This window comes from Lithobates pipiens, unplaced genomic scaffold (assembly GCF_037356315.1).
Source record: "Lithobates pipiens isolate NorthernLeopardFrog02 unplaced genomic scaffold, aLitPip1_a1.2 Scaffold_25, whole genome shotgun sequence".
In the NCBI taxonomy this organism is placed as follows: domain Eukaryota; kingdom Metazoa; phylum Chordata; class Amphibia; order Anura; family Ranidae; genus Lithobates; species Lithobates pipiens.
This window is the reverse complement of record NW_027507787.1, coordinates 177,202,818-177,223,914: the sequence shown is the minus strand read 5'-3', so window position 1 is coordinate 177,223,914 and position 21,097 is coordinate 177,202,818. Positions and strand designations below refer to the sequence as shown.

The window sequence follows — 21,097 nt, the reverse complement described above, 5'->3', positions numbered from 1 at the left end:
ATTTGAAAAGGTTTATTTTGCCATTCACATCAATAGAATGGCTTCATTGGTTTTTGGTACAACACAAAGCTGTGACTTCTCGTATTAAAGCGGGGTTCCACCCTAAAGTGGAACTTCCGCTGATCGGAACCCTCCCCCCCTCCGGTGTCACAATTGGCACCTTTCAGGGGGGAGGGGGGTGGAGATACCTGTCGAAGACAGGTATTTACACCCATTTCCGGGCATAGACTCCCGTGGGAGTCTATGCCTCTTCCTTTCCTGCCACGCTGTCTGCTGGGACACACACGGGTCCCAGAGACAGCGCGGACAATTCCTATTGCGCTACGCGTGCGCAGTAGGGAACCGGGAAGTGAAGCCGATTCGCTTCACTTCCTGATTCCCTCACCTAGAATGGTGGCGGCAGCAGCCGAGAGCCGAGCGATCAATCGGCCTCGGCTGCCGGCATCGCTGGACCCCGGGACAGGTGAGTGTCCATTTATTAAAAGTCAGCAGCTGTAGTATTTATAGCTGCTGTCTTTTAATATTTTTTTTGTAGGTGGAATCCCTCTTTAAGAACACTGAAGACAAATGGATTGCCAAGGCCAAATTCAACTCAAATACTGTAAGTGAAATCTTCAGTCAGAGTTGCTTGGCAGTACTATTCAAACAGCAGATCAGCCAATTTCCAGAAGGTTTCATAGTGGTAAACCCTTTTTAAACTGGAACCTTACCCATAACAGTTTGATAATTAATGTTCTTTAACAAAAGAACATACATTCCACTTTAATAAGTATGCTACCAAAATTAGTGTGTACTCTAAATTGTGCCAGCATTGCTTCTGATTCTTGCTGAATGCCGCCCGTAAGGCATTGTTTCAGTACCTGGGTCACCTTCTGTTGGCACTGTTATTCCTGGATTCGAAGGGCAGAGTACTGGTGGTCACCAGCAGATGAGCCTAATTACTCAGATTAAGCTGGCTGCTCGGAGACACCCGTTGGGAGATATATAATCCTGCCTTTAACTGAAGTTCAGGGCTTCAGTGTTCTTCCTGTGAGCCGTGTCCTTGCCTGTCCTTGCCTGCTCCTGTACCTGATCTTGCGCCTTGTTCCTGAGACTTGCTCCCTGTACCCTCCTTGTGTCCAGTACTCAGTACCCTGCTCTGCTCCCCTTGTTTCCTATCTCAGTCCTGACCTTGCCCTGCTCATATTTGTTCTATCCCTTTGTGCATAGTTAGGTTGTTGTTGCATTACTTATGGTTTACTGGTGCTGGTGTTGGAAGAGTGATATTTATGTTAGTAAACTTAAAGTGGTTGTAAAGGCAGACGGGTTTTTATCTTAATACATTCTTTTGTGTGTATCAGCCCCCCTCAGCCTTCTAATACTTACCTGAGCCCCATCTCTATCTGGTGATGTGCACGACTGCCTTGGCCATCTGGGACACACCCTCCTGATTAGCTGAGACACAGCAGTGGTGCCATTGGCCCCGCTTCTGTCAATCAAGGTCAGTAAGCCAATCAGGAGAGAGAGGGGCGGGGCTGAACCGCGGCTCTGTGTCTGAATGGAAAACTGATCTGTGGCTCGGCTCTGGTGCCACACTAGCAGGCTGCTTGCTGTGGGGGCACTAGATAGGAGGGAGGGGCCAGGAGCACCAAAGAAGGACCTGAGAATAGGAGGCTCTGGGCTGCTCTGTGCAAAACTATTTCACAGTGCAGTTAAGTATGACATGTTTGTTATTTTTAAAGAAAAAAAAATCAGACTTTAGTATCACTTTAATTTAACCTTATTCAGCCTAGTTCCTGATTTCTTAAAGAAGAACTGCAGTCTACTCTAATAATTTTTAATAAAAACATCTTTGCCATTCTGAAGCTTTCCTCCAACCACTTTGCATATTATTTTATATATACTGTGACACTGTACTTGCCAAATATGCGGCAAAAATCTCCCTCCACTGAGTCTGGCTGCAGCTATTTTTACTGTGGGCAGCTGAAGCTGCTGCCTGTTAACTTCCTTGGATTTACGCAAACACACAGAGGCACACCTCCAGCTCTGCAGCTCTCATTGGCCCTCTTATGACTCATATTCCTCCCTTCCTGGCAAACTCTCACAAGAGAGAGAGCTGTGCATGATGTCATAAGCCTAGGCTTTTTACCAGACAAGAAATAGGAAGTGGACTGTATAAGGCATTTACTGGCAGAAAAAAAATGTTTTACTATCCAAAGTTAAAACAACAAGGGCAGATGATTTAATAGATGGAAAGATGAAAAAAAATACTGAAGTTCTGCTTTAAGGTACAGCTCATTGATCTGATCATTATTGATGGATACCTGCTTTTGGTATCCCTTACACCGTCATTAGGGATGAGCTTCGTGTTCGAGTCGAACATACGTTCGACTCGAACATCGGCTGCTCGCCCGTTCGGCGAATTCCGAACGTTATGGGCCGTTCGTGCCAAATTCGTGTGGCGCTCACCGCCCACAATGCACTGCGCCATCGCAGTGCATTGCTGGCTCATGATTGGCCAAGCATGCACTGTGACCCCGCATGCTTGGCCAATCACAGCGCTGGCAGCGAGGAGAGCCATGATTGGCCACAGGCAGGATGCTTGCAGTCAGTGGTAGGAGATTGTGCGTGCTGTCTGCGTGCTCTGAACCCAGTATACACCGCTATATCCACCTATATAGCTAAATATCTTGCTCATTTTAAATAGAGCTTGCAGTCAGTGTTAGGAGATTGTGTGTGCTGTCTGCGTGCTCTGAACCCAGTATAAACCGCTATATCCACCTATATAGCTAGCTATATTTCTCTTTTTTAATAGAGCTTGCAGTCAGTGGTAGGAGATTGTGCGTGCTGTCTGCGTGCTCTGAATTCAGTATACACCGCTATATCCACCTATATAGCTAACTATCTTGCTCGTTTTAAATAGAGCTTGCAGTCAGTGTTAGGAGATTGTGCATGCTGTCTGCGTGCTCTGAACCCAGTATACACTGCTATATCCACCTATATAGCTAACTATCTTGCTCGTTTTAAATAGAGCTTGCAGTCAGTGGTAGGAGATTGTGTGTGCTGTCTGCATGCTCTGAACCCAGTATACACCGCTATATCCATCTATATAGCTAGCTATCTTGCTCGTTTTAAATAGAGCTTGCAGTCAGTGGTAGGAGATTGTGCGTGTTGTCTGCGTGCTCTAAATTCAGTATACACCGCTATATCCACCTATATAGCTAACTATCTTGCTCGTTTTAAATAGAGCTTGCAGTCAGTGTTAGGAGATTGTGCGTGCTGTCTGCGTGCTCTGAACCCAGTATACACTGCTATATCCACCTATATAGCTAACTATCTTGCTCATTTTAAATAGAGCTTGCAGTCAGTGGTAGGAGATTGTGCGTGCTGTCTGCATGCTCTGAACCCAGTATATACCGCTATATCCACCTATATAGCTAACTATCTTGCTCGTTTTAAATAGAGCTTGCAGTCAGTGGTAGGAGATTGTGCGTGCTGTCTGCGTGCTCTGAACCCAGTATACACCGCTATATCCATCTATATAGCCCAGCTATCTTGCTCGTTTTAAATAGAGCTTGCAGTCAGGGCTAATTCCTGCACTAAAACTAGAGTATATGGGAGAGGTTGCAGTGTCGTGGCACCAGCACCAGTCCCTAAGGCCCAATTTTTCTGCCCCTGTTTAACAGGGGTGTTTAAATGCAATTTTTGATGCAATGCTTTGCGGCAGGGCTAATTCCTGCACTAAAACTAGAGTATATGGGAGAGGTTGCAGTGTCGTGGCACCAGCATCAGTGCCTAAGGCCCAATTTTTCTGCCTCTGTTTAACAGGGCGTTTAATTACAATTTTTGATGCAATGCTTTGCGGCAGGGCTAATTCCTGCACTAAAACTAGAGTATATGGGAGAGGTTGCAGTGTCGTGGCACCAGCACCAGTGCCTAAGGCCCAATTTTTCTGCCCCTGTTTAACAGGGCATTTAATTACAATTTTTGATGCAATGCTTTGCGGCAGGGCTAATTCCTGCACTAAAACTAGAGTATATGGGAGAGGTTGCAGTGTCGTGGCACCAGCACCAGTGCCTAAGGCCCAATTTTTCTGCCCCTGTTTAACAGGGCATTTAATTACATTTTTTGATGCAATGCTTTGCGGCAGGGCTAATTCCTGCACTATAACTAGAGTATATGGGAGAGGTTGCAGTGTCGTGGCACCAGCACCAGTGCCTAAGGCCCAATTTTTCTGCCTCTGTTTAACAGGGTGTTTAATTACAATTTTTGATGCAATGCTTTGTGGCAGGGCTAATTCCTGCACTAAAACTAGAGTATATGGGAGAAGTTGCAGTGTTGTGGCACCAGCACCAGTGCCTAAGGCCCAATTTTTCTGCCCCTGTTTAACAGGGCATTTAATTACAATTCTTGATATAATATTTCACAGGAGGGCCCGTTCCTGTGCCCACCCAGAGTAACTGTGAGGACTTATAGTGTTGTGGCACCGGCACCACAACCACCAAAGGTCAATTTTTCTACCACTGTTCAACAATGGCATGTAATTACAATTCTTGATATAATCGTTCACAGCAGGGCGCTCCAGCGCCCACCAAGAGTCACTTTGAGGGCTTACAATGTTGTGGCAAAACCAACACCTTGTTCCGCCATTTCTGCAGAGCATATAGGGCAGGCCCCTACTTTCAAACATCCAACTTACAAACATCTCCTACTGCAAATGGAAGGAGACAACAGCAAGTGAGATGAAAAAAGACGGACGGCAAAACAAATTATACAGGGGTGATAACCCTTCCCTATGTTTTCCAAAAAGCTTAAAAATAGTTTTTTTTGACTGGAGCTACACTTTAAAAATGTACCAGTTGAAAATTACAAACAGATTCAACTTAACACAACAAACCTGCACAGTCCCTGTCTTGTTTGCACCGCCTGTATACTGCTGTTCTGAGTATATAGGGCCTGGGGGCCACACGTATTTCCTTTTTTTAATATGGGTACGGGGTTCCCCTTAATATCAAGACCCAAAGGGGCTGGTAATGGGCAGGGAGGGCTACCCATGCCATTTTTCTCAATGATTTTCAACCATATTGCAGGAACCAGATATAACATTATAACCGCAAGCAGTTTGAAATGACGTTATTTCCGTTAAATGTCATTTTGTGCAGGGACTGTTCTAAACACGGGAAACACGTGGCACTTCACAGGCATACTATAGACACCCCCCAGGCACGATATTTAAAGGAATATTTCACTTTTTTTTTTCACTTTAATCGTCATTAAAATCGGCCATTTTTAAAACTTTTTTTTGCATTGACCCATGTCCCCTGGGGCAGGAGCCAGGTCCCCAAACCCTTTTTAGGACAGTATCTTGCATATTAGCCGTTAAAATTAGCACTTTTAATTTCGAACGTTCGAGTCCCATAGACTTCAATGGGGTTCTAACATTGTGGTGCGAACCGAACCGGGGGGGGTGTTCGGCTCATCCCTAACTGTCATTTTGTTGAAGCCCAGAGCAGTCACTTCCCTAATGGAATCTCTCCCCCTCTCTTTGGTCCAAAAAACTCACTTTTCGTCAATTAAAATACAGTATGTACATTTCCAGTCTTGATTGTATGTCTTGGCAGAGAGAGAAGGAACGGGTTAATGGGGACTAGTCCAAAACAAATGCCCAATAACACCTGTGGTGGCAGAGAGGAAGGCTAACAAACCTTACAATGCTGAAGTTCACAGGCTGAAGGAGAAAGGAGAGACTATCATGGAGATAAGATAAGACACTATCCTCATAAATTTAACTATTTTGGTCTCCATGGAAGCAGAGTCTGTCCATTACATTTGCTGCCTTTCCTTTCTCCTTCCTTAATCTGTGTTCTCTCGGCCCAGTCTGTGTCATTCTTGTTGCGTTCTTCCCCCTACAGCAGCATTGAATCTTAAAGCTGTCACCTGAGCGGCCTCTTGTGAATCACTGATTTTAGGCACAGTGTGGAGAATAGAGAGCAACTGAGCATGTGCAGAGCAGGGCGAGACAGTGTATTGTTAGATTTTTTTTTTTTAATCAGAGATAAAGTTTAAATGCAAAATGCATGCCAGTAATGGAATTTCAAGGTGCCAAATGAGCCATTCAAGGTTAACACATCCAGAAAACCCTGAGTACTTTTAAAGCATGTGCAAGGAGACAGAGCATACCTATACAACATATAATGAAAAGAAAAATGTAGCGCTAAAAAATTGGAAATCAAATACTAAAAAACAAAGCAAGAGTCCACTAGAAGTCCCTCCAGAAAGGTGGTGGGCCACCGGGGCTCAGAAATCAATCCTGTAGAAGGGGAATCAGTGGTCAGCTGTACTTGAAGGAGTAGTAAAATCCAAAACAATCAAATATGATGAAATACTCTTACCAGAGTTGGTGGACCTGTATGTCAGCGACACCAGATCTTATAGGCATAAAACGATAGTCACTTGGAGAAAGCTGGCTGTATAAGGTCTTTCGCCGTCCACAATCGTCCGGGAGGTTCAGCAGTCCAAAGCGCAGGCACCAAGGAAATCAAAATGTGTGTTTCTCAGATCACTCGAAGTACACAAGGGGCAAGTAGCATGTAGAGACATAAAAAAACAGGCTCCCAATGGTGTAGAACTGAGAGTACAAATTGGTGTTTTTATTTGCAAAAAATGCCAAATATTCAAATTGTAACAAAATAAAGATAAAAAGTTGTGATCACATGGTTTAAAAAGCAATATGGGAAGCATAAGAAGCATCCCTACGCGTTTCGTCCAAGTTGGACTTCAAATGGTGGGTATTTCTACAGACGTTTCAAAAAGAATTCAAAAGAACATCATCATCCATGCCCTTGTTTTTCCATCAATGCCCTTGTTTTGTATTACTGGATTTTATACAGTATAGACACTTATTTTTTTAATAATTTACATATCAAAAAGGGGCCAGCCTGAAGTGATCTATCAGGGCTTAATTTTCTGATTAAACTTCTACTTTAAAGATCTGACCTACCAGAAAGTAATTAAAAGGTCAGATCACTCTCTATTGGAATTTTAGTGTATTATATAACTCTGTGATTTTGATATGTCTATACTTAAGGTCCTATGTCTGCACATTTTTTTTTGGTCACTTGGAATACGAAGTGCAGGAACACCCAAAGTTCCCAGTTCGGCAAGAACAGAAATAGGAAAATAGCAGGGCATCCAAAATAAATAAGGACTCTTATGCCGCATACACAGGACTGGACTTTTTAACAGCAAAGGTCCGACAGAACGAGTCCGTCGGACAATTCGATCGTGTGTGGGCTCCATTGGACCTTTGCTTGCCAAAAATCCGGCGGACTTTAGAATCAGAACATGTTTTAAATTTTCCCGCTGGAACTCCGCCGGACCGAGAAATCCGTTCATGTGTATGCTAGTCCGATGGACAAAAACCGACGCTAGGGCAGCTATTGGCTACTGGCTATGAACTTCCTTATTCTAGTTCGGTCGTACGTCATCACTTTCAAATCCGTTGGACTTTGGTGTGATTGTGTGTGGCCAAGTCCGTTCATTCAGAAAGTCCGCTGGAACTCGCCGAAAGTCTGTCGGGAGACTGTCGGACCTAGTCCATGAAAAAGTCCAGTCGTGTGTACACGGCGTTACTCAGCCTACCTCTACATATTATGAAACATGGCATTTGGGTGGAATGACTGTTTATTTGGGATTGCTATTCACTGTGTAAAAGCATTGTACAGAAACTGTTCTGTAACTGTGTTGTGCAACAGCAACTGTAGTGTCGGATGTATTTGGCTATGTATATATCATATGCGTAAGGCTTGAATTTTTGGCATCCTAGTTAACTTCCGTATTCTGTACAGGACAGTGGAAGAGCACAAATCGTGACTATACAATATATCTAGATTTTCCTTGCTGCCTCTTTATATGGACATCAATTGACCATGAGAAAAAAAAATTTAAAACATGGGTCCACTGTATGTAAAGACAGTTTACCCTTTTTATGAGATGTCTTTAGAGCAGTGGTTCTCAACTTTCTACTGTCTTTTGATTACATTAACCACTTTCAGACCGGACCAATTTGCTGGTCAAAGACCAGACCACTTTTTGCGATTCGGCACTGCGTCGCTTTAACTGACAATTGCGCGGTCGTGCGACGTGGCTCCCAAACAAAATTGACGTCCTTTTTTTCCCACAAATAGAGCTTTCTTTTGGTGGTATTTGATCACCCCTGCGGTTTTTATTTTTTGCGCTATAAACAAAAATAGAGCGACAATTTAAAAAAAACACATTATTTTTTACTTTTTGTTATAATAAATATCCCCCAAAAATATATAAAAAAACATTTTTTTCCCTCAGTTTAGGCCGATACGTATTCTTCTACATATTTTTGGTAAAAAAAATCGCAATAAGCGATTATTGATTGGTTTGCGCAAAAGTTATAGCGTTTACAAAATAGGGATAGTTTTCTAGCATTTTTATTAATAATTTTTTATTATTTTTTTTTTACTAGTAATGGCGGCGATCAGCGATTTTTATTGTGACTGCGACATTGTGGGGGACCCATCGGACATTTTTGACACATTTTTGGGGCCATTGTCATTTATACAGTAATCACTGCTATATAAATGCAGTGATTCCTGTGTAAATGACACTGGCAGTGAAAGGGTTAACCAGTGGGTGGCAGTGTAGGGGTTAAGTGTTCCTAGGGGAGTGTTACTAACTGTGGGGGGGTTGGGCTTTCATTTAGTGTACACTGATCTCTGCTCCAATCACATGGAGCAGAGATCAGCGTCACTAGTTGCTAGGCAGAATAGACAAATGTTGTTTACACAGCATTTGCTCTATTCGGCCGCTCCGTGAGGCGATCGCGGGGATGCCCGCGCCGATCGAGTCCTCGGGTCCCGCGACCGGACTCACGGGGGTCCCGACCAGCGCGGGAGCGCGCCGCCGGCGGCGCGCTCCCGATGGCAGGGCGGCATCGAATATTGGACGTACCTGTACGCCAATATGCCTGCCCGTGCCATTCTGTCGACGTACATCGTCGTGCGCTGGTCGGGAAGTGGTTAAACCACAACATTATTTTAAAGTAGGGATGGGCCGGACACCCCCTGGTTTGGTTCACAGCAGAACACTTCGAACAGGCAAAAAGTTCTAGTGGACATGCAAACCTTATTAAAGTCTATGGGATACAAGCGTAAAATATCAAAGTCCTCGTTTTAAAGGATTATATGCATGTTATTGCCATAAAAAGTGTATGGGGACCTGGGTACTGCCCTAGGGGATATGTATCAATGCAAAAAAAATATTTTTTTTAGGAGCAGTACTTTTAATAATGCTTAACCTCTTGCCGACCGCCTCACGCCGATATACGTTGGCAGAAGGGACTTGTGCAGACAAACTAACGTACCTTTACGTTGCCCTTTAAGAGGCGGCCTGCGGGATACTCTCACGGAGAGGAAGAACTGGGAGATGCTAATGTAAACAAGCATCTCCCCATTCTACCTAGTGGCAGTGTCACTGATCTCTGCTCCCTGTGATCGGGAGCAGAGATCAGTGACGTTTCACACGTAGCCATGCCCCCCACAGTTAGAAACACTCCCCAGGACACACTTAATCCCTTAACGGCCCCCTAGTGGTTAACCCCTTCACTGCCAGTGTAATTTACACAGGAATCAGTGCATTTGTATAGCACTGATTTCTGTATAAATGACAACGGTCCCAAAATTTGTCAAAAATGTCCAATGTGTCCATAATGTCACAGTTACGATGCTGATCGCCGCCATTACTAGTAAAAAAAAATTACTAATAAAAATGGCATAAAACTATCCCCTATTTTGTAAATGCCATAACTTTTGTGCAAACCAATCAATAAGCGCTTATTGCGATTTTTTTTTTTAACAAAAATATGTCGAAGAATACATATCGGCCTAAACTGAGGAAAAAATAGTTATTTTATATATTTTGGGGGGATATTTATTATAGGAAAATGTAAAAAATAATGTGTTTTTTTCAAAATTGTCGCACTTTTTTTGTTTATAGCGCAAAAAATAAAAACAGCAGGGGTGATCAAATACCACCAAAAGAAACCTCTATTTATGGGAAAAAAGGATGTAAATTTTGTTTGGGAGCCACGTCAGTTAACCACTTGCCGACTGCCGCACGACGATATACCTCGTCAGAATGGCACGGGCAGGCATATGGGCGTATATATACGTCCCTGCCTTCCCGCGGGTGGGGGGCCCGATCGGGCCCCCCCCCGGTGCCAGCGGCGGTCGGTATCCGTGCAGGAGCGATCCGGGATGAGGGGGCGGCCATTCATTCATGGCCACCCCCTCGCGATCGCTCCTGACGAATGGAAGTGAAGCATTGCATCACTTCCTCTCCTGTAATGTAAACACAGGCAGAGGAAGTGATGTAATCTCTCCTCCGTGTCGGTATTTTTCGTTCCGGCACCGAGGAGAGAGGATCGGTGAGTTGCACCAACACGACACTACACAGTAGAACATGCCAGGCACACTCACACCCCCCCTTCACCCCCCGATCACCCCCCAATTACCCCTGCCCCCCCCCAGTCACAGTGACACCAATTGCATTTTTTCTTTTTTTTGCATTGGTGTCATTTGTGACTGTAATAACTGTTAGGGCAGTTAGGGTTAGCCCCCTTTAGTTCTAATGTACCCCCCTAACCCCCCAATAAAGGTTTAACCCCGTGATCACCCCCCGTCGCCAGTGTCACTAAGGCTGGGTTCACATTGCAGCGGTTTATGATAACGGATGTGATTCGCACCGCACTGCAGTGCAAATCACATCCGATCTCTGTGCGATTCGAGTTCAGCCATACAGATAGTATGGCTGAATTCGCGCCGCACCCGCCGCAAATTCGCACGGGACCCTTTTTTGGTCCGCAGCAGAATCGGATCGCATGGGTGTTCACACCATGCGATCCGAGTTTGCAGATCGCACTGCGATATGCGAACTGATCTGGGGGTGTCATTAACATTTCACTGACACTCCCAGCAGTTCGCATAGGGCAGTGTGAACTGCCGCCGGGAGGCATGCGATGCGGGAACCCGCCGCGGATTCGTGGCGTTCCTGCATCGCTCCAGTGTGAACCCAGCCTAATAAGCGATCGTTTTTCTGATCGCTGTATTAGTGTCACAGGTGACGCTAGTTAGGCAGGTAGGTATTTAGGTTCACCGCAGCTTTTTATAGCGCCAGGGACCCCCATATACTACCGCATAAAGCCCCCTGATTGCCCCCTAGTTAACCCTTTCACCAGTGATCACCATATAACTGTTACAGGTGACGCTGGTTGGTTAGTTATTTTTTTATAGTTTCAGGGCACCCGCCATGTATTACCTAATAAAGGTTTAACCCCCTGATCACCCGGCGGGTGTCATTTGTGACTGTAATAACTGTTAGGGCAGTTAGGGTTAGCCCCCTTTAGTTCTAAGGTACCCCCCTAACCCCCCCAATAAATGTTTAACCCCGTGATCACCCCCCGTCGCCAGTGTCACTAAGGCTGGGTTCACATTGCAGCGGTTTATGAGAACGGATGTGATTCGCACCGCACTGCAGTGCAAATCACATCCGATCTCTGTGCGATTCGAGTTCAGCCATACAGATAGTATGGCTGAATTCGCGCCGCACCCGCCGCAAACTCGCACGGGATCCTTTTTTTGGTCCGCAGCAGAATCGGATCGCATGGGTGTTCACACCATGCGATCCGAGTTTGCAGATCGCACTGCGATATGCGAACTGATCTGGGGGTGTCATTAACATTTCACTGACACTCCCAGCAGTTCGCATAGGGCAGTGTGAACTGCCGCCGGGAGGCATGCGATGCGGGAACCCGCCGCGGATTCGTGGCATTCCCGCATCGCTCCAGTGTGAACCCAGCCTAATAAGCGATAGTTTTTCTGATCGCTGTATTAGTGTCACAGGTGACGCTAGTTAGGCAGGTAGGTATTTAGGTTCGCCGCAGCTTTTTATAGCACCAGGGACCCCCATATACTACCGCATAAAGCCTCCTGATTGCCCCCTAGTTAGCCCTTTCACCAGTGATCACCATATAACTGTTACAGGTGACGCTGGCTGGTTAGTTATTTTTTTATAGTTTCAGGGCACCCGCCATTTATTACCTAGTCTCACTAGTGTACCCCTAAATTTAGGGGTGTCTACTTTCCAAAATGGGGTCATTTGGGGGGGTTTGTGCCATCTTGGCATTTTATGGCCTTCAAAACTGTAACGCCCTTAGAAAGCCTGAAGGCGGTGCTTGGTTTTCGGGGCCCCGTACGCGGCTAGGCTCCCAAAAAGTCCCACATATGTGGTATCCCCGTACTCAGGAGAAGCAGCAGAATTTATTTTGGGGTGTCATTTCACATATGCCCATGGCATGCGTGAGCAATATATCATTTAGTGACAACTTTGTGAAAAAAAAAAAAAAAAAAAAGTTTGTAATTTTCCCGCAACTTGTGGCAAAATATAAAATATTCCATGGACTCAACATGCCTCTCAGCAAATAGCTTGGGGTGTCTACTTTCTAAAATGGGGTAATTTGTGGGGGTTTTGTGCCATATTGGCATTTTATGGCCTTCAAAACTGTAATAGGTAGTGAGGAGTGAAGTCAAAAATTTACGCCCTTAGAAAGCCTGAAGGCGGTGCTTGGTTTTCGGGGCCCCGTACGCGGCTAGGCTCCCAAAAAGTCCCCCATATGTGGTATCCCCGGACTCAGGAGAAGCAGCAGAACTTATTTTGGGGTATCATTTAACATATGCCCATAGCATGTGTGAGCAATATATCATTTAGTGACAACTTTGTGAAAAAAAAATAAAAATAAATAAAAGTTTGTAATTTTCCCGCAACTTGTGCCAAATATAAAATATTCCATGGACTCAACATGCCTCTCAGCAAATAGCTTGGGGTGTCTACTTTCTAAAATGGGGTCATTTGTGGGGGTTTTGTGCCATATTGGCATTTTATGGCCTTCAAAACTGTGATAGGTAGTGAGGAGTGAAATTACAAATGTATGCCCTTAGAAATCCTGAAGGTGGTGCTTGGCTTTCGGGGCCCCGTACGCGGCTAGGCTTCCAAAAAGTCGACCACATGTGGTATCCCCGTACTCAAGAGAAGCAGCAGAATGTATTTTGGGGTACAATTCCACATATAACCATGGCATGTGTGAGCAATATATCATTTAGTGACAACTTTGTGTAAAAAAAAATATATATATTTTTTTTGTCATTATTCAATCGCTTGAGGCAAAAAAATAAAATATTCAATGGGCTCAACATGCCTCTTATCAATTTCCTTAGGGTATCTACTTTCCAAAATGGGGTCATTTGGGGGGGTTTTGTACTGCCCTGCCATTTTAGCACCTCAGGAAATGAGATAGGCAGTCATAAACTAAAAGCTGCGTAAATTCCAGAAAACGTACCTTAGTTTGTAGATGTGACAACTTTTGCGCAAACCAATAAATATACAGTTATTGACTTTTTTTTTACCAAAGACATGTGGCTGAATACATTTTGGCCTAAATGTATGACTAAAATTGAGTTTATTGGATTTTTCTAATAACAAAAAGTAGAAAATATCATTTTTTTTCAAAATTTGCGGTCTTTTTACGATTATATCGCAAAAAATAAAAATCGCAGAGTCAGTCAAATACCTTTAAAAGAAAGCTCTATTTGTGGGAAAAAAAGGACGCAAATTTTGTTTGGGTACAACATTGCATGACCGCGCAATTATCAGTTAAAGCAGCGCAGTGCCAAATTGTAAAAAGACCTCTGGTCATTGACCAGCAAAGTGGTCCGGTCTGAAAGTGGTTAAAGCGACGCAGTGCCAAATCGCAAAAAGTGCTCTGGTCAGGAAGGGGGTAAATTCCTCTGGGGCTGAAGTTGTTAAAGTGAGACATTAAATATTCCTTTAAATATCCTGCCTGGGGGATCCCCTTAGTCTGCCTGTAAAATGGCCCATTTGTGCGATGTGTAGAACAGTTCTACAGCAATAATTAAATTTCTAAAGAAAAAAAAAATATTTAAACTTGTTCACGGCATAAATGTATTGCCGTCTCCCAGCAATATAGATGAAAAATCTATGAAATTTAAAAAAAAATAAAAAATTGGCATGGGGTCCCACCCAAAATCCATACCTGACCCTTATCCAAGCATGCAGCCTGGAGCTCAGGATGGGGGGGACGAGCGATCGCCCCCCCTCCTGAACCATACCAGGCCACATGCCCTCAACATGGGGGGGTTGAGAGCTTTGGGGCAGGGGGAGATCTGCACCCCCCCACCCCAAAGAACCTTGTCCCCATGTTGATGGGGACAAGGGCCTCTTTCCGACAACCCTGGGCTGTGGTTGTCGAGATCTTCAGGCGGGGGGCTTATCGGAATCTGGAAGCCTCCTTTAACAAGGTGTCCCCCAGATGCTGAATAAATGGTGAGATCCGTGTAAAGTATAATCAATATAAAGTATAATCAATGAGTCCCACCACCAATAAAACACATGAGTGCTGGAAAGGATGCAAATCTTCAGCGATGATGCCTGTGTGTCTGCAAGCAGCTCACCTTACTGCCGTAAGGTATACAGCATGGGTTAATCACAGATGCAAAGTAGATGATTCCCTCCTGACTGTGTTTTTTCTTGAATGATCTCAATGACAGGTTAAGGCATATGGGAAAACATAAACATAAAACTCATAGCATAATTCTGTGAGATAAACAAAGGGGGATAGGTAAAAGCAGATCCAAAAGTGATACACTCACTTTTAAAATAGGAAGCATAGACGTCAATCCACGAACGCAGAGTTCGTAAGCCTCTGCATAAAATCCTGGCTCTGCCTTTGCTCCAAAACCCTTCCAGTAAAGCTCGATATATGGTTTTAAAATTGGAAAAAAGAGATGCCCATGATCAGCGTGATCCCGTATTTAAAAACAATTTAGTATAATAACAGCCATAAAAACAAACTCACATTTGAAATGACAAAAGATGCAGCCAACCACGAGTGCCAAGCTCATCTCCTTCAGTTAGATGTGAATAGTAACAAGTGCTCCATTGCCAACGTGTGTCGCCACGTCACCTGACTTCCCCCAGATCCTGCCCCCCCATGTGAATGGGCATTGGGTACATTATATCCATTTACCAAAAAAAAGTAAAAACCACAAGAGACAGTTTTTGACAATTCCTTTATTAACCACTACAGATACGCGCTATTGCCAAATGACGGCATTAGCGCGGACCTACATTTCCGGGACTACGTCTATTGACGCCGTCCCGGTTACGAGCGGCCTGCGCGCCCCCTGAGGGGCGCGCGCGGCGCGCTCTGTGATCGGCGAGTCCGTGAGACTCGCCTGATCACCGATCCGTGTAAGGGGTCGATCCCGACCCCTTATCACGTGATCAGCTGTCAGCCAATGACAGCTGATCATGTGATAGAACGGAGCCGGTAATCGGCTATTATTCCTCCTCGCGCTGACAGCGCGAGGAGAGAAAAAAAAAGCTGATCACTGGCGGCCGTGATCGGGACATCAGTCCCGATCACGGCCATCAATACAAGGGACCACCTGCCACCTGCCTGTGCCCACCTGCCTCCCGCAGTGCCATCCTGAAGTAAAATAAAGCAAAAGTAAGTGCCCCCCGTCAGTGCCCCCCGTCAGTGCCCATAGTGCCCACAGTGCCACCCACAGTGCCACCCACAGTGCCACCCCACAGTGCCACCCCACAGTGCCACCCACAGTGCCACCCAATCTGCCTCAAAGGTGCTGCACCCCAGTGCCGCCCATCAGTGCCCAGCAGTGCCGCCCATCTGTGCCCAGCAGTGCCGCCCATCAGTGCCCAGCAGTGCCACCTATCAGAGCCACCTATCAGTGCCACCTATCAGTGCCCATCAGTCCCATCTATCTGTGGTACCTATCAGTGCCCATCCGTGCCACCCATCCGTGCCACTTATCCGTGCCACCCATCCGTGCCATCTTATCTGTGCCCATCTTTGCCCATCAGTGCCGCCTTATCTGTGCCCATCGGTGCCGCCTTATCTGTGCCTATTAGTGCCGCCTTAACTATGCCTATCAGTGCCCACCGGTGCAGCCTATCAGTGCCCACCAATGCAGCCCATCAGTGCCCACCAATGCAGCCCATCAGTGCCCACCAATGCAGCCTATCAGTGCCGCCTAATCAGCGCACTTCAATGAAGGAGAAAAATGACCCGTTTGCAAAATTTTATAACAAACTATTAAAACATGATTTTTTTTTTTTTTTTTGCATCTTTTTTTGTTTGTTTAGCAAAAAATAAAACTCCGAGCTGTAACTAAATACCACCAAAAGAAAGCTCTATTTGTGGGAAAAAAATGATAAAAATTTCATTTGGGTACAGTGTTGTATGACCGCGTAATTGTCACTCAAAGTGCATCAGCGCTGAAAGCTGAAAATTGGTCTGGGACTGAGGGGGGTTTAAGTGCCCAGTAAGCAAGTGGTTAAAAACTATGTAAATCCATCGTCAATAACGCCGTCCAACGGACCTGAAAAATAGAAAAAACTCCACCTCCATGGGAGGCCTTCCGGGACTGCTGTCTTTTCACTTTGACAGATCTTATATAGGCAAGGGCGGGCCACCTGCTGACGTAAAACCAGATGACCCCGCCCCTTTGATGTCACATGTAGGGGGCGGGTCACTCGGTTACGTCACTGGGTGGCCCTGCCCTTGCCTATATAACAGCTGTTTAAGCCAAAAGACAGCAGTCGCCAGGAGGTGGAGCTTTTTTATTTTTTCTATTTTTCGAGTCCGTCGGGTGGCATGATTAAAGGTGGATGGACATCGCGGGACACTTTTTTTTAACCACTTGCTGACCTCCCGCCGTCATTTGACAGCGGCAGATTGGCTCCCCTGCGCTGTACAGTGGCCACTTTAAGGGGTATAGGGCATGCACCCGCTGCGGTACTGAGAAGCCGATACGCTAGCCCAGAGGCCTTGATGTCTGCCGGGCACATGTGATCGCTCCTGACAGAACGAGAATGAGGATCTGTGTATGTAAACACACAAATCCACGTTCTGACAGGGGAGAGTAGACAGATCGCGTGTTCCTAGTATATAGAAACACCGATCTGTCGGTTGTCAGGAAGAGGCCCTTGTCCCCATCAACATGGGGGCAAGGTGCTTTGGGGGGCACCCCAAAGCACCCTCCCCATGTTGAGGGAAAGCAGCCTGGTATGGTTCAGGAGAGGGGGCTCTCTCTCCTCTCTTTCCTGGCCTGTCAGGCTGAATGCTCAGATAAGGGTCTGATATGGATTTTGGGGGGGACCCCACGCCATTTTAAAAACAATTTTTAAAATTGATGCCAGACCTAAAGGGCCTGGTATGGATTTTAGGGGGGACCCACGCTGTTTTTTTTTATTTTGGCATGGAGTTCCCTCTAAAATCTATACCAGACCCAAAGGTCCTGGTATGGATTTTTGGGGGGGGGGGGGGGGGGCAGGCCATTTTTTTCTTAATTCTGTCATGGGTTCCCTTTAACCACTTCAATACACTGTATTATATACTCTGCACTGCACTATATTATATATACTATACTGACTGCACTATATATTCTCCACTGTATTATATATTCTACACTGACTACACTATATATTCTGCAATGTATTATATATACTACACTGATGGCACTATATACTCTCCACTGTTTTGTATATATACTACACTGACTGCACTATATACTCTGAACTGTATCATATGTACTACACAGACTGCACTATATACTCTGAACTGTATTATATATAATTGCAGCCGTCAATGCACTGCGATTTTGCAGTGCATTATGGTGGCTCTGCGGTGGATGAACTTGCTGCGAGCGCCCTATATGTTCATTTGTTCTACGAACAGATGAACATCTGATGTTCGAGTCGAACTTGCGTTCGATTCGCACATATGCTTGATTCGAACATCAAGATCATCCCTATTTCAAAGTCGAACTCCAGTTTAAATAAAAAGGTTCCTCCTGCATTGTAAGGGTTAGATGTACGTTTTTGTCTAAAGGGAACAGAGAAAGCAGTTATACTTATCAAATCCTTTGCTGCCTCAGCAGCCAGCGCTAGTCTCTCTGAAGTCCCAGGATGTGGACAGGCCCTTGGAATTTTCACGTACAGTGCAAGACTGGTGGCCATGCATTGTACTTGATATCAAAAAGTGGCTTCAGGATATTGGTCGCAGGAGGCCTGCAGAAGCAAGGGATAAGGTAAGCATAAATGCTTTTTCTGTGCCCCCTAGACACACACATTTAACCCTTGCAGTGTGGGAGTTGTCCCATTATAGGGATAATTTTTTTATTACCAGATTTGAACATTATGCAACCTTATATTGCTGATGCCTATCTGTTTGTGGATGCAGTTTTTATAGCCATGGTAGTAGTGATTGATTTCCAACTGATGGAACACATGGTTATATACTGGGTAAAATAAACACTTGGATGTATACAACCCTAGACAATCCGCATTGTACAATTAATCACGCTTATACCACAGGGAGCCATCTGTTTCATCAGTTTGCAATTGATTACTGCTCCATCTGTAATCACAGACAATTTTAGTGTGGGGACTGAGCTGCTCAAAAAAAAAGTCCACATAGTTCAGGCCAAATCCTGAATTGTCTCTAATTCGCTCAATCTGATTACAGAGAAAGCCACTTTAGGGCATTTGCAACAGTCATTGGAAGTACAGAAGAAACAGCAAGTTCACACAATCTGATATTATATAGGGTTATAATTTATACTGATCTCTTAGGAAAGCTGTTGCTTTATAGAACAATGGGCAGGTAGGGGTAAATCCTTGACCAAACTAAATTGCCTATCTACAGTAGAGAAGAGAGAGGTCGCTGACCAAGCAGTGCCGCCTTTAGGGTTGCCTGGACGACTGACTGAACACAATTACGTATCATTTGGCAGGTAAAAGAGTTCACATGCTTGTTTGAGTTCAGTTGTAGTCTCAGAATCAGTATACAAATTACTCTTTATTAAATCAGCTTCATGTTACTATGACAAACATTTGACATATTACAGAAGTGAAGAGAGCTGTGTTTGTGAGTTTTCAGTGCCAAAAACCTAAGTCGCTAGGCCAGGAGAGCTCCTTCCTTATTATAATGTAATGCAAATGCCAGTTGGATTATACAATCTAGAAAGGGGAATTCCAGAATGTAGCAGGAAATAAGTCAGAAATGGAAGCAAGATGAGGCAAAGATAATGGGCGAGCCAGACTAAAACGTCAGTAGTAGGACAGATGCATAAATCACAGGAAGGGGGTAAAGGTTAGCTAAAACTTTATTGTTCCAAAATCAAATGCAGATATTTTCTCTTATGCATCGCTGACAGGTTATGCTTGCTAGATTGCATATTCATCCAACATATTTTAGTCATGTTAACAATATAATCAGGATTGAATAACAGGTTTAGTAAGCATGGTTTTGCACACTTCGCTAGCTTGGATTTCAACGGGACTGTCCAAGGGTTTGGAACTCAATCTCCGGGAATTTTCCAAGTCAACTTCAATATACAGGTATACCCCACTTTTAAGTACACAATGGGGATTATTTACTAAAGCTGGAAAGTGCAGAATCAGGCTCACTTCTGCATAGAAACCAATGAGCTTCTAACCCCAGCTTGTTCAATTAAGCGTTGGTAATAAAACCTGGAAGCTCATTGGTTTCTTTGCAGAAGTGATCCTGATTTTGCACGTTCCAGCTTTAGTAAATAAACCCCATTGTGTACTTGAAAGTGGGGTATGCCTGTACACTAATTGGGGTTGATTTACTAAAACTGGAGGGTGCAAAATCTGGTGCAGCTCTGTATAGAAACCAATCAGCTTCCAGGTTTATTTGTCAAACTTAATTGAACAAGGTGAGGTTAGAAGCTGATTGGGTACCATGAACAGCTGCACCAGATTTTGTGCTTCAGTTTTAGTAAATCAACCCCATTGACTTTGGTAAAACTTTATTTTTGTATTAATTTCAGGTATTTATATAGTGCCAACAATTTATGCAGTGCTTTACATGTTGTACATTCACATCTGTCCCTACCCTTAAAGTGGTTGTAAACCCTTACATTAAGGCTTACATTAAGCCTTAGATCAGTGATGGCTAACCTTGGCACCCCAGATGTTTTGAAACTACATTTTCCATGATGCTCCACTACACTGCAGAGTGCATGAGCATCATGGGAAATGTAGTTCCAAAACATCTGGGGTGCCAAGGTTAGCCATCACTGCCTTAGATTAAGGCTTACCTGTAGGTCCAAGAAATATCTCCTAAACCTTGCAGGTTTAGGAGACATTTACTAAAAAACATGTGCCGTAGACAGCGGCACGCGGGCGCACTATCGTCGTTAGCAGCATGCCGCTGTTAACGGTGATATGCCGTCAGTGGCGGCTACCATGCACATGCAGTGGCGGCTACCGTGTGCATGCATGCTTTACCTTTGCAGGGAGACATAGAAGAAGTAAACCCATCAGGGTTTACTTCCTCTTTAAGGAGCTTACAATCTAAGGCCCTATCTCACACATATAAGCAGCCAATTAGCCTACCAGAAATGGTTATCATCCTTTTATATTATATTGTCCTTTTAGGGTGGGTTCACACATGTGCGGTGCGAATTGAAGCTCATGTTTCCCTGCGAAGAGAAAACTCAGTTATTCAGCGTTTCATGTCAGTTTTTGATCAGTATCAGCTCAGCATTGCATTAGTATTTTATCCTGTTCACAACGGAAAATATCTGCGAATCAGATGCGTGCCCATAGAAGATTATGGGCCTGAATTTGCACCTGAGCCAGACCGCACTGCCTAGAAAACGCACACGTTTTTTATACAATGTGGAGTGCGAATGCACCGCAGATATGTGAACCAGCCTCATTAAAATGAATGTATTTTGAAATGTCCTGCGAATTGGATGCAGTATTAACCGCATCTAATTTGCATAGGTGTGAACGGGACCTTACAGAATTTTGGCAGAAAAAAAAGAAAGCTGGTGGGCTTGGTGTTACAAGCAGACACTGTCCAAGATAAGATCAGCTTCACGCAGGGAACAAAATGACCATATCTGTCTCTGAATATGTTTTTTGGTCACAGCCATAAAACAGTTATTGGAAATTATCC

The 21,097-nt window shown here is 44.6% G+C and overlaps 1 protein-coding gene and 1 long non-coding RNA gene across 2 annotated transcripts in view; one reads left to right on the top strand and one right to left on the bottom strand.

Annotated features, from left to right (window-relative positions):
• LOC143929957 (uncharacterized) overlaps positions 1-5,931 on the bottom strand; it is a 39,547-nt gene extending 33,616 nt beyond the window's left edge. Inside the window, exon 1 of the long non-coding RNA XR_013262672.1 lies at positions 5,807-5,931. This is a non-coding gene — a long non-coding RNA (uncharacterized LOC143929957). The remainder of the gene's footprint in view (positions 1-5,806) is intronic.
• The window catches only part of BLNK (B cell linker), a gene marked incomplete in the record, with an annotated part of 346,417 nt that overhangs the window by 163,763 nt on the left and 161,557 nt on the right, over positions 1-21,097 (top strand).